At 36.1% G+C, this 26,079-nt stretch overlaps 2 long non-coding RNA genes across 3 annotated transcripts in view; both read right to left on the bottom strand.

Annotated features, from left to right (window-relative positions):
- LOC141572878 (uncharacterized) overlaps positions 1–26,079 on the bottom strand; it is a 144,360-nt gene that overhangs the window by 64,364 nt on the left and 53,917 nt on the right. For both annotated transcript variants that reach the window (XR_012498357.1, XR_012498358.1), the window contains exon 2: positions 17,012–17,128. This is a non-coding gene — a long non-coding RNA (uncharacterized LOC141572878). The remainder of the gene's footprint in view (positions 1–17,011; positions 17,129–26,079) is intronic.
- LOC141572880 (uncharacterized) lies at positions 3,659–11,662 on the bottom strand. The gene is made up of 4 exons (XR_012498362.1): positions 11,524–11,662; positions 10,778–10,847; positions 5,723–5,847; positions 3,659–5,383 (listed from the first exon to the last, which is right to left on the bottom strand). It is a non-coding gene; the product is annotated as an uncharacterized LOC141572880 (long non-coding RNA).

Here is a 26,079-nt window from a genome sequence, read left to right as displayed (position 1 = left end):
ACTCCGTCAAATACACTATTTTATCTTACCTGTCCTTTGCTCTAAACCCTGCACCATAAGCCACTGTCAATGGAAAAAAAACCAAATAATATAGCATCCACTGAAGCATCGTCACGTGTAAGGGAAATGCTCCTTTTCTTTTTCCTTACACCATAATTGGTAAATATCCTTTCATTTCATACCACAGCACGTCAACATATAAGAGGCTAGGGAATACTCAACACAAACCAGTTTGTCAGCGTTTCAGCAACTCTTGTGACTCTGGGCATCCTGAAAAATTGTCTGCTGATCTGTACACAGGTCAGCTTAGTATATGAGTCTTCTTTGCAACATTCTCTTGCACCAGTGAATGAAAACATGAGGTCTTCCCTGTTCCCTATCCCCCTATCCTTTCAACGCTTCAGACAATGGAATTTTCCATTAGAAAGAGAGAGGGTAGCACTTGGAGGGGAAAAATCAGTATTTTGTTCTCCTTCTTCTGTCCACTATAATACAAAGCTTTGCTCCTCCTCCCGGGAAAATGTAAGGCTGGCTGGCAGTCAGTTTGACAGAAGGAGAGCAGTGCAGCGGAAAATTGGATAACAGGATAAAAATCTATGGGGCCACAGGAATCCTATCAAAACTGGCTCCTCCTGTCAAAACCCAGACAAGTGACAAGGAGAAATATAGAATGTTATTTATATTTAAATATTTCTAATGATATCATAATTTTGCTTCTGCCTCTGTTAGGCAGCCATTTTCCTGTGAGCCACCATTCTGCAAACCAAATGTTAAGTTGGAGAAAATCTACATAAGAATCAGACAACTTCAATCAGACATCCAGGAAAACCCTATAAACTCCTCAAATAGCTATTTCTAAATAACAGAGAACAATTTATTTTTTCAAAGGCATTTTCCTTAGAATACAATAGTCAAGTTCAATAAAAACAGATTATTCCTAACTCTTTGGGCATGGGAAAATCAAGCTACCTAGCAGGTAGCTAATAGCTTAATTTCACTTAAAATTAAGTCTGGTATTTTGGAAAATGCCCTACTTCCTTTCTTCATAATGTGTCAAATTGAGTCATTCTGTAGGTCATTATAGCCTTAACTTACTAAACTTTACAAGAAGTCCAGTAAACTGACATTTAAATTGCCAAAAGATACAAATTTTCTTATTTTAAATCTTGGAAAAAAGTTTTGATGCAAATATTCTAAATGAATATGAATTATAATTAATTATATTATTAAAACCCGATGATTTTGGAGTACTTCCTTAAGCGAATACATAAGTAATACTGAAGAATTTAGCCCCATAACGAAGGACAACAGTTATAAATAATACTCTATAAAATCCAATTTATATTACACATCCATAGAACTTGAATTCTAAGATTCCTAAGTACTTATTGGTCATCTTTAATACATGTATACTTTTCTTTTTTTACAGAGGGATAACTATATGTGTGTGAGTGTGTGTGTGTGAGTGTGTGTGTGTGTGTATCTCATATCAGACTTGGGCAACAAAAAGCAAAGTGAAAGATTGTTAACATGCAACTTCATTAATCTACATAAAAACAATATCTTTATTGTCCATAATATACAACACAACATGCCAAGTGCAGGGAGAAAAAGCAAATATAAACGGGTGTTCAGTGGCAAGAACATGCCGTCTAAGACTTATGTTCAGAGTGCTGCAGACAGAGAACGGAGCAACTGAGGATCCCCCATCTGTATTTCATTTCCAGCCGGAACATCTCTGGAATGCTATCAAGGCGCCAAACTTCCTGAACCCATCTTCCTGAACAAAGTTAGTTTTCCCCTGCTACCCACTTCTTCCACTCTGTTCTAAAGGACTCCCTCACTCTTGCTCATATACACTGTTCTCACTCCTAACTACTCTTGCTTATGCTGTTCCTCTGTCTGGATTGTCCTTGATCCCTCCCTCTCTTACTCAAAGCCTAACCTTTTAAGATCTAACCAAAGTATCACTTTACCTTGAAGCCTTTTTTGACTAATCCAAATAATTGTTTACCTTGTGTAAGGCAATGTTCTAGGTGTTCAACATATATGACCTTATTTAGTTGTCACAACTCCATAGGTAGTACTCCATTTTAGAGATGCAAAAAGCTCAGAGCAGTTAAAACATTTGCCTCAAGATACACCGCAAAAAAGTGGCAAAGTCCATATCCAAGTCCCATCTGTCTGACGCAAAGGCTTACGTAGTCAGGGAACTACTCTGTTATTTTGTTCCTTTATAATACCTTTTTCCCTCAGCTCATGTTCTAGGTGGTACATGAGTCAGCATTTAATAGTTCCTGTGTTACTCTGTACTAATCTGGAGTCTCCAGTTAGACTATAAATGTGTATAAGTTTATTTATCCCACGCTCCAACCTAATAGCAGGCATTTAACTTGTTGATGGATTGAACCTAGTAAAACTACAGCATTTTAATACATTTGAGAGAAAGCTGTGCTATTTTGCCATTGGTTTGGGTTATCCATAGTTCTATTACCCCTGTGGGACTATTTGTCTTCTCGTGAACTATAAAATGTGATGTCACACAAAAAATCTTCATTTTCATTCAACAGGTCCTTATTGAGTGACAATTAAGTGATAGCATTTGGCCAGGCATGTGGGAAAAATACTGAAGAGGTTTAAGACAATCTCTACTTTTAAGAACTTATTATCTTGTTGGAGAGAGGTGTTTTTCCATTTTAAGTTATATATATATAACATATATATATATATATATGTTATATATATAATCTGTATTAAGTATATTTTACATGTAAGTATATATATATTATATATGTATATGAGTTAATATATAAAACATGAGTTTATACATAAAATATGCTTTAATACAGTGCCTAGCATATAGTAAGGGCTTAATAAATATTGTATCCATCCATTAATAGTAAATGGAGGATAGTGAGCAGAATTAATCTGTCATTATTCATAATAAATGGTTATCATTTATTACCACAGACATCATTCAACAAATATTTAGTGTGTTTCTATTCTGTCTTTCCATAACGCACAGTCTGGCAAAGTCAATGTTAAAAAGATACAGAAAGCATAACAAATTGGATTTTTTTCTTATGGGGCTCTCTCCAGAAAAATGCCTTGTGGACTAACTCCTAGGTGTGAGCTCACATTTTTCAATATCGTATTTTTTTTCTCCTTAAAAAAATGGAACACAGCAAAAAAGGATTACGTTTTTGTATATCTAGTTCAGATGAACTCTGGCTATGATTTTATTCTAGTATTCCCATAAATATATAAATGCTCTCTTGTGATTGTTTTTATTACATGAATTTGGATACATTAGCCTAAGATTAGGCAAATTAAATGTGAAAATATCATCAATACATCCTAGCATCAAGAGCAATATGTGGTTCTTTGATTCTCTGACTGACTTTAATGGATTACAATGAGGCACCAGCTAAAGGCTGGTGATTTAAATAATAAACAGAGGGTTCAAAGCTGTGGCTAATTCATTACTCACACATCTCTAGTTGAGATAGTAATTTAAAGTTATGTGTGTCACATTAATTGTAATCTTGTTTCCAAATGACAAGATAAATATCTCAAGGAACATAATATACTGTGGTCATAGGTCAAACCAAATGAATGTCTAAAATAGATTAGCACTAAGTACATGCAATATGTCATGTTTATACATTTTTAAATGGATAAATTGTATTAACATTAAGCAGATTGTTCATTACATATCATCAATGTTTAGCTTTACGTGCATTAATACTCTATTCAGTTATAGCATTCTCTGAAAATGCCACACACAGAGATGCTGTAAAATTCCTGGCTGAAAATTTAATACTGGAGAAAAAAATAGAGGCTAATTTGTACCTTTCCCACCAAGACTTAATTGTTTTGTTTCACATATCTGTGAAACCAATATATTTTGGCCTTCAAGTGACTTAACAAAGGGCAATGTCACAACTAGCGAAAGGAGAAAATTGCCAAAATGTCAGGTCCCTACCAAAGTGTCTACATTTTATTTTAAGCCTCTCCATCAGCTGAGACTGGATCAGAACCTCAAACATTGTCCTAGAGTAGAAAACCAAATTGTCTCCCAATATCACATGGCAAAGTAAATGCAGAATAAGGATGCAGGCTGTTATTGTAATTACAAAACAGAGAGTTGGTTTTCAGATTTAGACTCAAATTTAACAGTTGTGATTTTAATATGGATGAAACAGTTTTCCGACCTACAAGCCCTGAGATAGTTGGTGAAGTATTTGTTCAACTCTCGCATTCACTGTGTAAACTAGTCATCAACACACTGATGTTTTCTTAGCCTAAAATTCCTGCTGGGAAAGGGCTTTGTATTACTTGGGTGAATATTTTGAAAAGTCTCTCACGGAGAATGAGGGACACTTGAAGAAGGAGCAGCAAGCCAACTGTACCCAGTCCACAGAAATATTTTGTTTACCTTGTACAGGTGCTCTTTTTGGGCTTTTGCCTGCTACTGCTGTTTGTTTGTATGTTTGTTTTCACCAAATTTGAGTGTCTTTAAAGGAAAGCCAGCAGCCTAGAGTTCAACAGTTGCCTCTACTCCTGCTTTACTTATGCAAAGCTCCACCCCACACCAGGGTTACCTGTGGGCAGTAGAGTTGGTGATAGATTGTTTCTTCTCTGCTGAAGACAAGGCATTTGTTTTGCCAAGTGGAGTTTGCACAGAACTGAAATGATCAGACAGCAGAGGGTTCTTTTCTAATCCTGCTTCCTAGTTGATTCTGTGATGTGCCCAATATTTTTTCAATATATTTTTTAAACTGCTAGCTAGTCAGTTGGCTTCTATAGTTTATAACCAAGAACCTTAACTGATAATATCTAGAAATCTTCCCTTCTGTCTTCTGTCGCTATCAATCCTCCTCCTTTGTCACACTTCCTATCCCAAGTCACATGTTATTCCTTAAGGAAATGTTCTCTGACCCCTCAGGCTAGGACAGGCAGCTCAATCCATGGTTTAAAAGCACTTTTTATTTTTCAGTCTGACCTCTGTTACTAAAAATTATAATTAATTATTTAACTACCATTATATGATCAATTTTCCTCCAGTAGAATTTTGTTCGAGGGCAGAAAACATGACTATCTTGTTCATTTTTGTATCCCCAGCATCTCACATAGTAGGTCTCGCAAAACATAAAGTCAAACACAAACTTTTTGCTGTCGTTACTGTCTTTGAGAGCTTACAACCTTCAATCATCCATTTTAGCTTGAATTGAAAGTGATATTGTCTTCATTTATTTTTATATTTTCCAATGTATTTAATCTATTAATTTTGAAATTGGTGTTTCAAACTCAATTCGATGTTGCCATCCTCTGTCCTCAAAAGTTCCAGTTGAATAAGTACTTTATTCAGTGAATTCTTTCCCTATGGAGAGGCCAACATATAATTAGAAGTTTGCTTCATGAACATGGAATCTGAAAACAAAGTCAATTATTTGATTTGATTGTTCAGTGGCATCTGGCTAAGGAAACTTGACTGAGAACTGACATATTCCTGCCAAGATGTCTGACAGGTCCGTGAGCCAGCATTCCCTCTGCACGAATGGGAAGTGTCAATGCTTGCCTCTCTGGCCCTCATTTTTCTCTGCTGACCAATGATCCCTCCCCTCTTCTAACTGTTTCATCCTTTCTTTAGATATGTTGTTGCCCCTCAAGCCTACATTTGATGGTGTGAGAACAATTTATTTCAAAGATAGTTTTATACCTGATCAGGTTTGGCGGCTAGGAAGCAGGAGAAAGAAAAGCAGTATTCTTAGGACTGACTCTTTAGATGTTGTGGTTCTTTGTTCCAGTTAATTCGGTAAAATCAATGTGGCCTGCATCACCAGCCTGAGGTATAATTAAGATCATAAATCTTTTTAATAGTCAAATTAATCATTCAATCCCCCACAGGACCGATTTAAAAGCACGTCCAATGGCTACCTCTTGAAACCTCTCCCTTTAACCAAGTTGTCAAGAACAGTGGACACTTATGCAGTTCAAAGAAGTCATCTGATTTTCATTCATCTTAAGCAGGAGAATTAACACAGGAAGGAAAGAAAGCAGGGAAACAGGGAAAGAGAAAGACTAAACAACAAGGAAGAGAAGGTTGGCATTCAAGTTGATTGACCAGTTTCACACTAGCCCCAACATTCAATTGTCATTTCTGCTGACACTGCCATTCAAATTCACTGCACTTAACTGATCCAGTCCAGTGCATTTTTTTTCAGCCTTTTTACTCTCCCCAGTGATGCAGCACAAGCTACAGAGGTGTACCACACAGAGGTTAACAAAGTTACAGATCTCCTTTTACCCTTTCAGCCGAGGCCACAATATGCCTATTGTGACAGAGGTCTTCCAGCCCCAGAACATTCTGGAATGAATCTTCCTTCATGATTTCCTACAATTCGCTAGACACAGACCTGCATTCCCTTGGGGCAAATGCTCCTTTGGACACAAAAGTGCACTTATTTGAAATCATCTCCACCTATCTGATGATCTGATAAGGTGGTCTCCAATGGAATGCAGTGATTCTTTTTCCTTCTAGAAGTCTTTGACAATGCAAATTTACTCCACTTTTCTCCAAAGTTGCATAGCAAAAGATACATGGAGAAAACTTTATCAAGTCACAAAATATCCTGACACATACTTTTCCAGAGTCAATGGGTTCCTGCCTTTTCCATTTGCATATTAAGGGATGTTCAAAAATCTCCTCTCAGAATTAAGAGAACTTGCTCCAAATTGGCCCTTTATCGTTGCCTAACAGAAATGTGGCTTGCCGCTTCATTCACCAACCAGAGAACAAAAAACTTGTTATTTCTTGCCAGGTACCCCTCAAATCGCTACAAAAAATATATATATAAAACCCATAATTATTAAACATATTATAAGAAAATGTGGAACTGACTTGAAAAGTATAATATAGTAGATAATTGGACCATTTAGCATAGTTACAATTGGTAACAGTAGCCTAAATTTTGCCCAAGTATCCATCCTTCCTACATGCAGCCTATGTGACTTCTCAGTCCCATGTCTGTAGAGATGGGCCATGTGTCTCAGGACTAAATGGATTCTATTTCCCTGGACACAGTGATTGATTCAGGGATGGGTCCATGACTCAGTATCAGCCTAAGAGAACCAAGTTTTTGCTCTACTCTTGAAGGAGAGAGCTTTTTCCTTTTAGATGAGATGTGTAACCACCACCAAAAAGCTGCCTTAAAATGGAGCCAACCCAGAAGAAGCAGAGCTAGCAATAAATCCTGGTCATATCAGATACAGAGTGCTCAATTAATGAAACAATGAACTTCCTTTTTGGTTGATTATTTTGGTTTGGAATTTCTATGAAAAGATTCTCATCTGATACATATGAACCAATTAGCATATTAGAAGGTTTAAATTAGTGATGTACTGAGTACAAGAGAAGGGTGGGGAAGCACATTTTCTTTTTCTCTCTAAATTTGTGCCTCTTGTAACCACTATAACAACAGGAAGTACAGTTTAATTGGAAATAGGCTAACATAGTTCTAAGAATAATCATCTAAGGCTAACTGCCTGGGTAGTTTTGATGTCAGATAAATTGGCTCGCCTATTATAAACTGCATCTCTCCTGATTAGTATTTGATTAAACAACAAAAATAACCTCTTAGAACTATCAACAGCTTTCTGGATGCTAGTTTTCTTAGCAAGATAATGAGCATAATACATTGTTTAACATGTTTTTAATTGGATGAATATCAGATACACAATGTTTTTCTATCATTGATGCCTTTTGTGCTAAGAATTTCATTACATCCTAGAATTACCACATAAAAATTTCCCTGTATTTGTCACAAACATATTCCTACACACAAAGATAATTGCCACAATGTCACTACACTCACACACAACTTTTTTCAACTATCCACTTGAAGTCCTGGAGCACTTAGCCGGGTTGAAAGATTCTGCTTTTGACCATGATTTGTTCTTTTCAAAATAAACTTCTTTAAAAAAAGAAAAATTTGGGTGGCTTTTTGTTTCAACAGAAGTCCTCAGCAGTTACGAATTGCCCATTCCATGTAGTTCTGTGAGAAGAAGGAAACTGAAAATGTGGTCCTTACACTCCAGAAGTTTATAAGCAGGTTCTAGTCACAAAATGCACAGGGTAAAAAAAAAAATTAGTACCATTTACACAGCAAAATACAAATGAATATAATGCAGAATCATTCACTGATGAGAAAATAAATGGTAAAGGGGTTCTTAGTAAATTGTTGTGTCATCAGAGGGAAGTAGGTTAGTCAGGAAAGTCTGCTTAAACATTCATCAATACTTAGAGTCACATAATACTGCAAAATGAATGATTTTTATCACTCATCTATTCAACAACGATTACACAAATTCTGTGTTAGGTGCTGTGTTCGGTGCACGTGGTCCTTCTTGTTTCAATTAGTCTTTTACTTTGAATACATATCAGTTGTCAGAATCATTTTCCTGGTTCATGACACTATCATTGATTCATTCAGAGGCCACAATGGGTTGTTTCCAGTGTGAGACTATTATAAATAATGTTCGTATCTCTTGTACACATGGTTGTATACGCATATATCTAAGGGAGTGGAAATGCTGAGTGAAATGGTATAAACATGCTTTAATTTAAAAGATAATGCTAAATTATTTTTTAAAGTCATTGAACTCATTTATATTCCTGCCGGCAATAAGTAAAAAATCTAGTTGATCCACATTCTCACCAACACTTGGTATTGTTAGACTGCTTAATTTTTCATGTATAAAATGGTATCTCACAGTGGTCTTGTTTCCTAATTAAAGTTAGGTTAAGCATCTCTGCATATATTTTGTGGCAATATACATGCTTTTTCTTTCTCCTTTTTTGACTATAGCAGCCTTAACATTATAGATATACATAGATAAAGATAATAGAATACCAAATACAAGATTCTAGCAAGTCAACAAAACATGGAGAATCACTTAAGAGCTAAGTCTCTTATATTCTTCGCTCATTGAGGGATATGTGAAATAACACTTGCACTTTGTCCTAGTAACTAAATGAAATATTAACCTAACTCCTAACTATTACTCACCTTATATAATATGAAACAAGTATGCATCAGAATTCCTAATTTTCTCAGGCTTTTCCATATCTCGCCTCATTCCCAAAGCTACCCTGTTTTCCTGAAGATAAGACCTAGCCGGACCATCAGCTCTAATGCATCTTTCAGAGCCAAAATTAATATAAGACCCGGTCCTATTTTACTATAATATAAGACCGGGTCTTATATTAATTTTCTGGCTAGGTCTTATTTTCAGGGAAACATGGTAATAAAATTCCAATCAAATCAAAAGTAGAGCATTTAGACAGGAAAGATCCCTTTTACACAGAATGAATGAATGATCTGAGTCCAAGACCTTTACAGACTGCAGGCTCATGCATTTTGGTCATGGTCTGAAGACTAGTTGACTATCCAGGAACACAGAATTCTCTGGTCAGCTTAGAACCACCCCTGATGACCACACTGGGATGACCTGTACTATGAGACTGCAGAAAAATCACTTCAAACAAAAGTAAAATTGGAATATACATTAGAGTCAAAGCAAGGAGCGTTTGCTTTGGGCACATGGCAGAATACCAATTACAGTCACACTCTTTCAATTTTTCAATTTCCAAATGTGAAAGAAAGATAATGATTTTTCCTTCACAGGGTGCCTGACACTGACTGAAAAGCACAATAAAATACTGGAGACACTTTACAGCTATAAAAACAAACCAAACATAATTTAACAAATTAACAAATCTTTAAAAAAGTTTTTAAATGGTGAAAAGAAATACTTATATGTTCAAGCCATATTCAGGATTTCTGAACTTTTTAAGATCATAGTTGCTTTCCTCAAATGAATGCCCTAAATTACAAAGCTTCAGAATCCAGAGTTTCCAACGGAAGCATACGAGATGGGGAAAGTCTCAACTGTAAGGTCTTCATTTGCATTTGTAGACTGTTGTCTTAGTCCATTCAGGCTGCTATAACAAAAGGCCACAGACTGGGTAATTTACAAACCATAACAATTTATTTCTCACAGTCTGGAGGCTGGGAAGTCCAAGATCAAGCTTGCATGGTGGCGTTCTGGTGAAGGCCTCCTTCCTCATAGCTTGTGCCTTCTCACGGTGTCCTTACATAGTGGCAGGGCTTGAGATCTCTCTGGAGCCACTTGTATAAAGCACTAATCCCACTCATGAGGGCTCTACCCTCATGGCTGAAGCACCTCTCAAAGGCCCTACCTACTACCATCCATTGGGTATTACGATTTCATTATAGGAATTATGGGGGGATATAAACATTCACATGAGAGCAACTATATTTCTAGTATATTTTCTTCCTCAACATTCCAGTGTATTTGAAATAGGCAGATATTTAAATTTGCATTTTTACCAGTGGACAAAATGAGTCAAAGAGAAATGAGGCAAATTTTCCAAAAACCACAAGGGGATTTATCCCCATAAAAAGACCTAGAAGTCACATCTCCTAAATCTTATTGTGGCCTGTAATTGGGGAAACCGCTTTCTGCTCTTCTCATGATAAATGAGTTAAGGGAAAAACAAGTACAATTCCAATAGTACATCAATTCAAATCTTTTTTTTTTTAAAGAGGTATAAAAGTGCCATGTGATCCTTATTTTAATTGTGTGTATATAAGGAATCTATGAAAAGCTTATGAAACCGGTTACCAGCCACCTCAACTCTTTTTTGTGTGTCCTTATAAAAATTCCCATATGTCACAACTGTCACACCTACTTGTTAAATTGGAGAAATTCTTGAATCACACTAAGCAGATGCTGGAACAGATGGAAAGTTTCTTTTTGGGCTGAGAAAAAGAAATTTTCAATTAAGAAATGCCTGGACACTATTTTATCTCCCTTCTAGTTGACTGAACTATGAGATTTCCTTATGTTACAGTTTACAATTAAAAAAAAAATCCATTTCCCTCAGTATTCTTTATTTCTTCATGTTATCTATAAACATTAGGTAAAATCTGCTCATTTTATTCGTGCCTTATAAAATTGTTATGGTGCTTTCAAAAAATTGAAAATTACTGATATAGTTTCATGTAATGGTTACATTTAACACCTTTATCCTTATCCATCTTGTGTCAAATTTGCCTCTTACATTTTCTCTCCACTTACAACTTTAAACACTACCTATTATGGGTCTAACTATAGTTTCTTCAGTATGTTAGTCCCTACCTATCCAAAAAGAAGCATTACAACGCAAATTAAAATAGATTCTTTGGGCAGGCATGGAAGCAGATGTCAGCTTTTCTACCAACTACTGTTCCAGGCCCCCAAGTACAATCTCCAACCAACAGTTACCTTCCTTTGTATCTTTCTGGGGAAAAGGTGAGTGGTTCATTCCTGAGCCATCCACCTGGCAGCTGCTTCTGACAGGCACTCCTGCCATGCCCTGATTCTCCTTTTGAGCCCTTTCCATGCTTCACTGCTGCTACCATCCCAAGCTCTTGATTCCCCCAAATGACCACTAACCTGAGGATATGCAGAACAGCCTTCACAGAAGGTCTGTGACAGTAGAGGGAGATGTACAGCAGCTCACAGCCTGACAGGTATCTTGAGATAAAGTATCAGTCCTATTCCTTAAATGCCCTCAGCCATTTAAACATGCTTACTGTTTTAGTGCAGTTTTAGGTTCACAGCTCAATTGAGCAGAAAGTACAGCAAGTTCCCAGGAGGTGCCCCTATTCAGCACCCCACCCCCCACCCCCCCACACACACACGATCTCCTCTATTATCAACATCCCACACGACAGTGGTACATTTGTCAAAATCAATGAACCTACAATGAAACATCATTATCACCCCAAATCTGTATTTTACATTAGGGCTTACTCTTGCTGTTGTACATTCTATGGGTTTTGACAAAAGTATAATGACGTGTATCCAATATTGTAGTATCATACAAAATAGTTTCACTGCCTTAAAAATCCTCTATGTTCCACCTATTCATCTCTTCCTCTCCCTAACCCCTGGCAACCACTGATCTTTTTATTATCTCTATAGTTTTGTCTCTTCCAGAATGTAATATAGTTGGAATCATACAGTATGTAGCCTTTTCAATTTGCTTTCATTCATCTAGTAATAGGAATTTAAGGTTCTTCCATGCTTTTCATGGCTTGATAGCTCCTTTCTTTTTAGTGCTGAAGAACATTCCATTGTCTGGATGTACCACAGTTTATTTCCCCACTCACCTCCTGAAGGTCACATTGGTTGCTCCCAGGTTTCGGCCATTATGAATAAAGCTGCTATAGACATCCCTGTAAAGGCTTTTGTGTGGATAAAAGTTTTCACTTCATTGAGGTAAATACCAAGGAGCACAATAGCTAGATCACATGGTAAGAGTGTTTAGTTTATAAGAAATTGTCAAACTGTCTTCCAAAATGGCTGTACCATTTTTTATTCCCACCAGCAATAAATGAGAGTTCCTATTGCTCCATATCCTCCCCAGACTTGGTGTTGTCAACGTTTTGGATGTTGGCCATTCTCATATGTGTAATAGTATCTCACTGTTGTTTTAATTTGCAATTCCCTAATGACGTATGATGTTGAGCATCCTTTCATATGCTTATTTGCCATCTGTATATCTTCTTTGATGAGGTATCTGTTCAGGTCTCTTGCCTATTGTTTTAATCAGGTTGTCTCCTTATTGTTCAGCTTTAAGAGTTCTTTGTATATTTTGGATGACAGTTCTTTATCAGATGTGTCTTTTGCAAATTTTTTTTCCCAGTCTGTGTCTTGTCTTCTTCTTCCCTTGACATTGTTTTACACAGAGCAGAAGTTTTTAATTTTAATAAAGTCCAGTTTATCAATTATTTCTTCCATGGGTGGTGCCTCTGGTGTTAATATCTAAAAGGTCATGTTATATCTAAATGTCACCCAAGGTCATTTAGATTTTCTCCTATGTTACCTTCTAGGAGTTTTATAGTTTAGCCTTTTACATTTAGGTCTAGGTTCCATTTTGAGTTAAATTTTGTGAAGGGTCTGGATCTAGATTCATTTTTTTGCATGTAGATGTCCAGTTGTTCTAGCACCCTCAGGCATTTTTTTAATGACTAAATTTCCAGCTTCCCTGAGATCCCAAAATTCTTGTTTATTTTTTATTATGAAATAGTTTTCCTAGTCTTCGTCTGTTTAATTTTCCCAGAGGGCCTCACTTTTATAATCGAACTCACTGGTTAAGCTATAATTAAATGAGCGAGATGTTCCCTTACTGCATGTCCTTCATTAGAATGTGTTAGGGAACATCTGGGTGGGAAAGAAGCGGTCGTTGACTTTGCCACACTTTTATTTCAATTGCAGATAAAACTGACCCGGTACTATCATGTGAAAACATTGATGAACTATCATGCTGGACATCTTTCTAACTTTCACCTTGTGCTTTTCCTTTCTTATCTTTCTCTTCTTTTTCAACATTTTGTGAAATAAAACCACAAAGAAACTTTGATAATTAAATCAAGTTCTGGTTGAAAAATGTAGATGTTGAGATTACTTACTGTGTTTTATATGTATATAAAACCATATATATATATATATATATATATATATATATATATATATATATATATATATGGTCTCTCTATTATATACTTAAGTACCTGGTTGCCAATATTTAATAAATCCTCTTAATTGTCAAATTTCAAATTTTTACTTTTTTATCTTGATGCTGGCAATTCGTAGCATCCTGTTTTCTAAGATGTATTTTAAATAAGTCAACACATTTTAGAAAACAGCTTTATGAGTGAATAGAACACCTTCTGCCCACCAGCTTTCCAACTTCAAGGGAGCATTTTAAAGAATAATTATTACATTTCTCATACCATGTAAGAAAAGACCTGAGGTGCCAACTATTGAGATTTGCTTGCAAGGTGTAATAGAAATATTTCGTTAGAAATTATGTATCATCCCTATCCTTGCGGAGACATGACACACAAGATAAAGTAGAAAGAGATAGTAATAAATGGCTACCACAACATAAGTGAACCCTCTGAAATGTGAGAAGAGCATTAAAACAAAGTGGCTATATTTTAAAGAGTTGAGGATTATACACTGATACCCTTTTCCTGGAATTGCCATTGCATCAGAATACATTTCATTTGAGTAAAGTTCTACTAATGTTCCTTGGAGTCTTTAGCTTTAAGCTTCTGTAAAAATATGTCTTAATTAATTTTGAAGATTTAGGAATATTTCTCAGACACTAACACCTAGTGAAATAGGAATAATCATTATTACTTATTTTTGCTATAGTATCACTTGTACGTGCCTTAAAAATATTGGATAAGTATTTATAAAGACATTCCTCATAATCCTGAAGTTAGTTTGCTAACTGTCTTCTATGACAGCAGGTAAACAAAAATGTGGAGAAATTAAGTGAATTCTTATAGAGAAGTCTAAAGATATAAAGGCAATCATTCTAAATTACCTTCCTTAGAAACTGTCTCTTTTTTACCAAGCTTCTCAAAAGGATTTCAAGGTAAGAAAAAGAAAAAAAAAAAAGGCAAATGTCTAAAATTCAACAATGAGAATAATACGTAAACATCAACACATTATTTTCCTCTGACAATGAAAACAATAAACTGTTAAAGCTCTGTAAGACTGGTCCAAATTAAGATTTAGTACCAAAATAAAAGATTAAAAAAACAACACTTTAACTCCATTAAATAATTAGGCTTTATGTATGTATGTATGTACATATGTGTGTGTGTGTATCTATCTATCTATCTATCTATCTATCTATCTATCTATCTATATATATATTTTTTCCTTTAAATTATATTTCACTTTGCTTATAGTTTGTAGGTTTTCTGCTATTTTTCAATGCCTTTTGTTGTTTTCCCAAGTAAAAGACATAATGATCCCACTAATTCTTTCTAAATTAAAGTTTTACAGTAAAACTGCCATTATCTCTTTATGTTCATTGCTTTTCTTCAGAAAACAAGTTTGAAAATTAAATGCCTCCATTACAAGCCAACAAAATAAGATCACTTCTTAAACTTGTGCCCAATGCTCCATTTGGGGCCTCTTTTGCAAATGTGTGATTACATTTTCATGCAACCGAAGCAGTAAAAATTTCTCCTCCAAATTACTTTGTATCCCCACAACCAAATAGACTTTAGTGTGTGAAAATAAAAGTTTGCTGAGGTTGGAGGAGATTGTCCTATTCAGAATCTTGGCTGCTTTAATTTAAAATGAGTGTCTCTTCTTTTTTTACCCACTGCAAACAAAGGGCTCCTAACTTTTTAGTAGCGACAATGAGAAAGAATTAAAAAGACGGGTGAGTAGCTTTTCAAGTCATCAGCACAGCTGAGGAATTGGCCATTGACAGCTGGACTGATGGAATATTATGAGTAGTCAAAGGAAGCCCATAAGAACCATATGGAGTGACATACCAACCCTTTTGATGTGCCCATCGGAAACTCCCATAGCTGATGCTGTTCGCACAGCTGTAGGGTATTAGGAAGGAGCCTTAAATGAACAAGAGAGCCCTCTTTGGGGTCATTCTGTACCATAATAACGTTAACTAAAACCTGCTGGTAGTGAAGCAACTTAGTGGGGGGACAATAATACATCACTGTTTTGTGATGGCTGACTTAAGCGATAGGGAGTTCTGTCTTTTGTGTGTTTTGAGAAATTAATTTTATGTCTGAGTTTTATAGTGATCTCCTGGAGCTTATAAATGTGGTGTGGTTTTTTTTGTTTGTTGGTTTGTTTATACCTACTTGTATAGCTCTTAAAATTCCAAATTATGTTTTTTATTAAATCAATAAAATTTCTTTGAATTAAATGCAAAAAATCTCCAAAACAGACAAAAAGCAAACAACCCAGAGAGAGAATCTCTAAATAATTTCTTGAATACCTCAAGTGAATAATCAAGTAAATGTATAATTTACAACCAACATGAAAGTTTTGGAACACCATCCTGAGCAGCCAAGGCTCCATTTGAAATGAAAATATAGGGGTAGGTATACTTCTCGGCAAATTATTTCTTTAACATTATTGATAACAGGATATGAATAGATTACTTTCTAGCAAAACTCAACAATTAAGTAAAAAGTAGCTTTAAGATAAATTCAACCTACAACTGTCATTCTACAGTGGAGAAGCCAGGTTCTTTTCCCATTTGAATTTCAAGCATGACAATATTCAGAAAAATGTTACAATAAAATAAGAACCATACACCATAGTTTAAAAATAACCAATGACTCCTTCTATTGTTCCTTCAACAAACACTTAGTAAGACTTATTATGTGTAGCAGCCTGATATCCCAATGATTAATAACTGTGGCTCAGTTTAAGAGCTTCTGTATCTGGACATAGCTGAGAGAAGTGAAGTCAAGTGTTAAGCCAAAAATGTCCTGGCTTCTACATCAAGCCAATATGGGAAGGCCAAAGAATCACTCATAGCTCATTATAAGATAATGATCAGATTTTTCTCATGTGTGTAGATGCTTTACTCAATAAGGTAAATATTGTTGAATCAATAAAAGCACAATCAAGAAAACCTATTAAATAAAAAAAAGAAAAAAGAAAAAAAGAGAAAGTTTCCACGTTTTCCTTTTCAATTGTGCTTTCTGATAGATAAAGAGCACTTAAATCGGGACCAATCCTAACAGAAACGTGTGGCTGTGGTGCAATCCCAATCTTTCTCTTTGCTGCACACAGTTGTCCTTTTTAACCACACCTAATAGCACACGGCATTCATGCAGAGGAGGAGTTGTGAGTCAGGGGCAGGTTCAGCCGCTGACACTCTGTGAAGCAAATGTCTGAGAGTGACATTGTGCGGCTGCTTGTTGGAGAAACTCCCCAAACCCCGAACACTCCACTGATTCCTTTCTTTCACTTGATTTTTAAGTTTTTCTGTTTTCAGATTCCTGGCCTGATTTGTATTGTTTAAAGTCAGTCAGGTGCAGCCACAAGAGGAGAAGGAGGAGAAACTTGGGGAAACAAAGTCTATTATACTCACAGATCCTAGCGATAGGAAGCGTGGCCATGCAGGGCCTCACCGACAAACCCCAGGGTGGTCAGGAGGCAGAAGACACGAGTCATGGCAGAGTGTAGGCCTTTGCCTTCATTGGGGTTTCTGTGGGAAAAGCAAACCAGGGCAGGAAACCAAGTTAGGATTAGCTAGTTTGAATAATTTCAGTGGGCTTTGGGCTACAGGGATGTTTCTCTAGTTGCCTGGTACCTGGCCCTGGGATGATTAAGGCACAGGAATATTGCTTTTGGGGTGCAGAGGCCAGATAGAGAAGGTGTGGCTTGCATATCAAAGGCATGTTCTGGCTGGGCCCTTTGCTATCTCTAAGAATTATCTAGCCCCAGGGGGAGCAGTTTCTCCCTAGCCAGAAAGATTTTTTTTTTTAAGATGTCAAAATATCACAATAACAGAAAACAAACAAAAAAAACAATGCACACACACACACACACTCAAAAACATGGCCTTAAAAAGAACGTAATTAAAAAACTTAGATGAAAAAATACTTTCCATTAATTTATCTTTACACAAAAATAGTAGTAAATCATGGCCACCTATACAGTATGCTTTTCAGGGTGCTTTAAGAAGACTGATGTTAATTTGTTCTCCATCCCGGAATTCTTTCTTTTAAGTAGCAATTTTTATGATCAGCAATCAGCAGAAAAGCCCAATAAAGCTTCAGAAATCCCATGGTCTCAGCTACAGCACTCTCTCTCGTGAGCTGTACTTCAGAAACCCCATTTTCCTTTCCCCACTCTTATACTGAGTAAAGGCTTGGAAATGTAATATTTATTTCTATCTAATAGAGAGCACAGTGTGACAACCAATCCTTTTGACACACACAGGTATGACACAGAGGCTGCTCTGGCTGAGATCCAGGCCATCATACAGACAGAGCAAGGAATTTTTTCAGCCCATTTTGGCGATGTTCCAAGTGCTGGGTCTTGCTTTGTGTTGATACCTAAATGTGTGTGTGATTGCTTGAGGTGAAGTGGAAAGGGACTAGTTGGAAATGTTCCTATATTAAAAGATGTAAAAACTCATAAGAAATAGATTACGCCCACTATTTCCAACGTGATAAAAATTCTTGGAAGATATTTTCTGTAGTTGCATGGCTAGGTCACTACATCTCTTGGTTGGCCTGATTCCTTGCTGGTTTATGCCTGTTGTTCCAGGGTATTTTGAATAGCATGCCCTTTTGTCTTCAAAAGTGTATGATAGCTGGAGTTTACATTCCAGCCCCACTGTTGTCCAGGACAATTGGGACAAATTGCCTCACCACTGTCACAGTTTTATGTGTAAATGGGAATAGCAGTGCCTATCTCATTAGGTGGCTGTGAGAATAGTGTCTTAATGCCGATGGGGGACTTAGAATAGTGCTCGGTACTTAGTAGGTACTCAGTAAGAGTTAGCTATGATTTTACATCATGGCCTTTATTTTATGACTCAAAAGTTATTATGTATTGCTTTCTTACATTTTGGAGTCATCATTAGTCATCTGTCTATAAATATATATATGAAATAAATATCAGGAGATAGTGTCTTTAGAGAGAATACACATTCTCATTGTATATACTATATAATTATTTGACCTGTGGTAAATATAAAACTATCAATGGCCTGGGGTAAATAGAAACCTGTGCATTGACTTTCTAAAATTGGATTTTTGCATGTAATAGATGTAGATAGAGTACACTATTTATTCAATACCAAGATGCAATTTTTCTTTTAACAATTTTCAATACAGAAAACAACTTTCAATCAATGTGTATAAATGCTTTGGTATCCCCTATTCCACAAATAATTTGTTTTTGAAATGAGATTTGGAATCATGAAAATAATGATATTTGGAAATACATATATATACACCACATTTTTATAAATATATGTCAAATACTGTCTTTTAATATGTGTGTGCATGTTTGTGTGTAAAGTTGCTTAATTTATAAAGAAGGATACTGATACATTTGACCATAAAAATTAAAGGACATTTAAGAAAATGACAAGACTAGCCACAAAATAGGAGATGATACGACACATATATGCGTAACTGAAAGTGATAGTATCACAAATATATAAAAGTCATACAGATCAACAAGATTTAAAAAAAGGAGAAAACCAGGAAAAATACAGGAATAAGAGTTTCATACAAAAGAAATACATTTGGCTAATAAACAGATAAATTTGATAAATCTCATGAAAAAATATTGACAGTGAATATCAGATTATAATGAATTATCATTTTCAAAATTTGTGGCAAAAATCAAAACATTAGACAATACTGAGTGTTAGAGAATGAAGCTGTCTCACCAGTTTTATGAAAATAATTTGCAAAGCTGTAAATCTTTTAGATTTGAACACTAGTATATCCTATGGCCAGCAATAGCCTTCCAAGGGACATATGCAAGGTAAATATTTAGATGTGTGAACCCAGGACCCACATAAGAAAGTTCCTAGATCACAGCTCAGAACAGCAAAAGCTTTGAAAATGCCAAATGCACAATCATAGGAAAATGAATAAATAAATTTGGTATATGTTCACCATATATTATAAAACAGTAAAAAATTAACAAATTATAGATACAATGACATACATGAATCTCATAACAATATTGGATGAAATAAAATAAAACTAAACAAAATAGCGTATTGTTTAGATATTCGCATATGCATATCGTATGTATATGTGGTGTATATATGCTAGATGGGTATACAATATGTTATGTATTAGGTATGTATAATTATGTTATTATATAGGTTATATATTATGTATACTCGTATGCTATATGTATATATGATGTATCGTGTTATACATCTATGCATAGTTTATGCATATATAAAACTATTATAAAAAAACTATTTATAAAAGAAATAAACACAAAATTGGGGATATTGTTTACCTCTGAGGGGAGAGAAATGGATCAGAAAAAAGTGTATAGATAAATTTAAGATAAATGTGATAATTCCAGTTTTGGGGTTAGATTGTAGGGTCCTGGACATCTTTATATTATTAAGACAAACACATAAAAGAGAGCCATGCTCATTCAAAGGATAATAGTGTATCAAGGACCAAGAATTATGATTAATCCAATTCTAGACATCTGGAGTCCAGAAAAAATGGCAGTTCCCTTTAAAAGATTAGTGGTTATTTGCTTTTACAGACTTTCCTTGTTGAATTTTGTGTTGTACTTACTATCTCATGAGAGTCATTCCGCATGTCATTACTTCTTCTTTTATACTACATGTCAAAAGATAAAATTACACAGAATAGAAGAGCACTTCCTTTCACATTTTACAAAATCTACTACAGTGATCACTGCTCAGTAGGCAATACACAGTATTGCTGATGTCTTCAAAGACCCACCAGGTAACCAGGGAACTTGATGAGAGAGCAGAAGTAACAACCTGATTTATTTAGAAACAAGCAAACAAACCTAGAGAAGCCTATTTGCTTTTCTCTTCTTGCCGATCCCTTTTATTTTGCAGATCACTGTCTGCTGCACACGCCCGTGCTTCCTGTTCCTAGTGATAAATACTAACAAGGGCGAGTGAAATACAGTCCATCGGCAAATGTAAAATATAAATGTATATTTCCATTTGTAGATACGAGTACAATCAGAGAGAAAATATATGGCAGGAAACATTTTCTAAAGACTCAAGAAGAAAGAGCTTTTGAAATGTATTAATCTAATTATCACTACCTACATTTACATTAAAATGTTATAGAAAAGCCCAGCTTTAGGCATATACTTTGCACTTGGTGATTTTAAGTTTCAAATTAAAAATTGCTACTGTGATCAATCAAACTCCTGGCAACCAAGCAAAGAATATATAATTTAAAGGTACAGTAAATGTCAATGAAATATCATGGGCAGACTAATAAAAATAAAATAAAAACATTAAACCACAAATTTGAACCAACCTACAAAAACCATTCATGAATATGCAGCTAATTATTCACATAGTATGGTCTTAACTAACTCCAGAAATGAAAACAGAAATGTTTTCTCCCTCCCCCAGAACTTTAAGAAGACTATGACAACAGACTTGGCATTTGATCATAATCTCCAAATTGGTGATGTCAAGAAATTCCGCTGAGGAGCATATGTGCATCTGTTTGCTTACATGGCTGCTTCTGTAGCCGTGCTTCATGACTCATCTGTTTTTAGACAGAGTTTACTAGTTCAAGAGGAGCTGGTAGTGAGGTATAATGAACAGGAAAAAGGACAAAGACCTATATGTCATTCATTCACGCAATAAATATTTATTCTGTATCTTCTACCTGCCATATACTACGCTGGATGGCATGTTGAACAGAAATGGCAAGGCCCTGCCCTCATACAGCTTATAGTCCTTTGGGGAATGCAGCCAAGTGCGTGGAGAACTGAATTGCAGAGTGGTGTGTAGCGACTGGAGAAGCACAAGTGTTATAATGCTTTCAGCAATCTGGATTTTAAGAATCCACAGACACATCAACAAATCAGGGTTCTTGTGGAAGAGTAAACCAATGCCTGCACATTAGGATTACCTAGGATCTTTTCAAAATTGCAAAGCAGTGGCCACACTCAGATCAACTTAAATGACAATCTCTGGGGATGGGACATGACACAGGTAGTTTTTTAAGCTCACTAGATGATACCAATGTGTAGAGAAGTTTGGGAACAACTTGCCTAGAAACAGGAAATAAAGGGGAACTGAAACTGCTCTCTGCATAATGGACCTGGTATAATTTTCAGGCTACAAATTCAGATATGTTAAAACAAACAAACAGACAAACAAACAAACAAACTCTGTCGTTTTCTATAAATGACTGTAATTTCTCTTTTAAGCCCCCAATGCCGCTGGGTGGCATTGCTCTCAGTCAATCCATTCCAAGTCTCTCCTTTCTTCCCTCTGTTCTTCTTTTACTGGGCCTGGGGGTAGGAAGAGTTATAATGTACCAAGGTGGGAGAGAAGGGTTAGCAGGGATGAGCTTCTAATCCCCAGCTAATGTCACCTATGTTGATATTATTGAGGGCTCCTATTGAGGGCTCCACTGAGTGCTCTCAATACATGGCTTCTCCGGTGTCATTTCTGAGATCCCTAGTACACCTGGCTCATCCCATCCACAGGGGCTCTCAGTTCACAGCCTCCCTGCTCCTGGCCACAAAGATAGATGTTTTTTGCTCTACTTCCACATTACACTGAAGTTCAAGGAGTAGAGATAGCATTTAAAAACAGTGTAGAAAGGAACAATTGGGAAAGAAAAAGACTGTTCGTAATATATCAAAATAAATCATGATACTTACTTCTCATCAGTGACTGATTATGTAAAGGAAATTTTATGTTTCTTAAAATTTGCTTGGCTTTTATTATCAGTATTATCTTCAACTCTCTCTTTCCTGAAATCTTTTTAAGCTACTTGTCCATTTTGTGAGGGTTAATTTTTTTAATTAAAAAATATAGTCCGTAAGTCTACTTAACTGAAGGCACAAAACTGCAATACTGCGCAGTCTATTAAAAGCTAACAAGCTATAATAGGAGGATGGCCGTGTCTGCATCTCCAATTCAGAGAATTCCCAGTATTTTCACAGGAAACCTCCTGGATCACTTGTGACTCTTGACTGGCTGATAAGGCACCAGTGTCAATTTTTTTTTTAAGAGTCGTCAAATTTTTTATACAAATGGGTTAAACCCACTTAAAGATGAATACTGGCCAGCAACTGTCTTGCAGCCTTTCTTCAGTTCCTATATGATTCTCTATTTTGCATACTCATCCCAGGATTGTGTTTCTAGCATCAGCAAATAATAAACTATTGAAATGAGAGCCTATATTTATGGTTGGCAAAATCAATTGTTGCTTTATGATTTTACAATTTTTTTCTTGATCTCTCAAAAACTAAATACTTCAGAATATACATATTTAGGTCCTATTATATCTCTAGATAACCTTCCACTAAAAGATGCAGCAATCTACTGAAATATCTGAGGATCATTTTTGTTAGGTTAGGAAATATTAAATGTAAAACAAAATAGCAGATCAGAAAAAGTTTTCACTAGGTAAAATGTATTTGCAGATTTAGAAAAATACTGGAAGGAAACAAGAAATCAAATTAATGATTACATATCATGTAATTGGAAAATGAGTATTTTGCTTTCAGACTTCCTTGAACCTTTCAGTAATTATTATAATACTGAATATTTTAATAGTCCCTTGGTGTTTATTGTACTAGATATAAACAGAACTACAACTCTGCTCACTAGAATACAGTTTAGCATGTCCTGGCTTGAGTAAAGTTTCTTTACAACATAACTAAAAGCCCCAAACTGGTTAGTCAGTAGCACAAGAATTAGGATACTCCTAAGCTTTATAAAGAAGTACTGCTTTCTAGAAAGGCTTTTATACATCTGAAAGTTGAGGGTCGAATTTCTGTGGTGTGTTTATTTTTAAGTTGCAATATAGTGATATAGATATTTCAAAGTATTTCTCATTGATCAGTAAAAACGTGCTCAGGCTGAATGCTTTTAAATATGCATGACTAGGTTCCAAGTGACTCTGGTCATTTATTTGCTATGTGGCAGCCCATCTGACTGCCTGTTATGTGGTCAGTAGAAGCAGTCCAGAACTCAATGTCACACAGCAGAGAAAGTTCAGGTTCAGAACACTGACTCTGAAGATTAAGTGATATTACATGGTATCTGGAAAAAGAATTCAAAGAGCTCTAAATGAGAACAAGAATGAGCAAATCTATTGCCTTTTTATTGAGAAAGGAATAGAAGCATCATCCTGGCTAGGGTTAATTTTCTGTATAACAGACAATCTTCCGCTACAGAAAGATTGCTGATGCTTTTTCTATGTATACTCATAGCAAGCAGATTCCAGGTCACACACATTCTGTGACACAAAAGTGAGTTCTTACAGATGCGATGCAAATGGTATCTGGGCTATGGGAGAAAGAGGAGGATTGGATGGACCCGCTTTCTTTTAAGAAGCAGATGGCTTGTAATATCTAAATCGAAACAAAAATACCCAAATACAGAGACTCTTCCTCCTCACTCTTGGGAACTTCAAAATCAGATTTATTGAACTTTAGCTATATTTAGGTATTATTTGTAAAGAATGTGGGTTTCCAGAGATGGTCTTTATGCATCTTGCAGTCAAGTAGGAGCATGTAAGTACAAACAGCTAACGTACAAGGCAGAGTTAGGGAATGAGCCACAAAAGAGATGACTCAAAGTTTGTAAGAAAAATGTCTGACTGAGAGGATCAGAAGCTTTGTGAAGGACACAGACTATGAAATAGACTGCAATAATAGGTAAGATTTCAATAGAGTGCATGTAAAGAATGCTTTCCTGGGGGTAGATAAGACACTACACGTGAGGCAGAGGCAATACATGGAGGTCATGATGGGAGAAACTGGGGCATGGACCATGCAGCCTATACAGGCACACCTCAGAGATATTACAAGTTCCGTTCCAGGCCACCACAATACAGTGAGTATCACAATAAAGCAAGTTGTAATCTTTTGCTGGTAAAGGGTCTTGCCTTCAATTTGTAAAAATAAAAAATAAAAAACCAAAAAAAAACCACGTAGCATCTGTAAAGTGCAATAAAGTGAAGCAGAATAAAATGAGCTATGCCTGCATAGAGGGGTAAGAGAAACATACAATATAGAGGGAGCACATATTCTGACTATAAACTGAATTTAGCCACTGGAGGACTTGTCTGGCCTGGTCAATCTTCAGTTTTCTTTTAACTGCAGAAAAAGAGAAGGTGTGTGTGTGCTTTATTTGAATTAACTACCAATACTTAAATATTGGGGGGGGGGTCACACATAAAAATCTAAATGTTTGGCTTCTCTTGGAAAATCTAAGGTTCTGGTAGCAACAAAGGGCCTGCATTCTGCATATCAGTACCCAGGGCAGATGAGCAGACGGGGAGCTCTGCACAGGACTCAAAGTGTCGGTGGCCACAGTCCTAAGCACTTCCTACTGCCTCTGCGAACGTCAGTTGCCTTTATTATTATGACTAGGCTGGCTTTTCATCATTACTGATGCTGTTGTTGTTTCATAGTAAAGACAGCAGTTTTTCTTCAAACTTCTTTTACATATGTCTCAGGTATCTGACGCCTGTGGGTATTTGAGCTTTTTGACCTCCACCATAAAAAAAAAGAGAGAGAGAGAAAAAAATCAGCAGACAATGAACACCAGTGGGAAGCATTTGGTCTTCATTTGGTAGCCAATGACAAAGCTTTGAAATATTTTGAGGACTGAAGTGACTGATGGGCAGAATGCTTTATGAAGCTAAATGTAGAAAAGGATAATAAAAATAATTGCAGGAGGGAAATTGAGGTGGAAAAAACACTTAGATGGCCAATCCATGGTTCAAATAAAAGGTAAATAGGGTTGGAGTTCAGTGGCATGGGTGGGAATGGGAAGAAAAAGACACATGTCAGAGATACTGGAGAGATAGAATCAGGCAAGTTACTGAATTGCAAGAAGAGATGGAGAAAGAGACAAGCAATTAAAAATGACACTGAGATCTCGGACCACGGTAGAAAGGTAGTTCCACCAACAGAAATAGAAGTGAGTAAAATCTGGAGTTGTTGCTGATTTTCCCAGGGGAAGATTATCACTTACTTTACAGCACGCTGAGTTTGTGGTGCCTGTTAAACATCCTGGTGGAGAAATACATCTAAAGGGGAAGACATTCCTAAAAGTCAATAGAGCACAGCAGTTAAAAGCATGGGCTTTGGAATCAGATAGAGCTCAGATTCCTCATCTATAAAATGAGGGTAACATTAGATCCCACTACTCTCCTTGGGAAACCTAACGAGTAATGCACAGTGACTGTTTAGTAAAAAGTGATTACGTATTTGAATTGAGAATTAGCTATATGTAAATGCTCATGGAAGCTGGGAGAATGAAAGAAATAACTAAAGACAAGACTGTAGAAAGAGAACAAGTGATGTGAATGCCACCCAAAATCGAGAAATGCAGTGATAACTGCTCGTAAGCCAGCCTTTGGTGATTATGGATTCAAGACAGTCACTGGATATGCAATTATGGACCTCAGGGAC

This window comes from Rhinolophus sinicus, linkage group LG01, assembly GCF_036562045.2.
Source record: "Rhinolophus sinicus isolate RSC01 linkage group LG01, ASM3656204v1, whole genome shotgun sequence".
In the NCBI taxonomy this organism is placed as follows: Eukaryota; Metazoa; Chordata; class Mammalia; order Chiroptera; family Rhinolophidae; genus Rhinolophus; species Rhinolophus sinicus.
The sequence above is the reverse complement of the archived record's forward strand: the minus strand, read 5'-3'. Positions and strand labels throughout refer to the sequence as shown.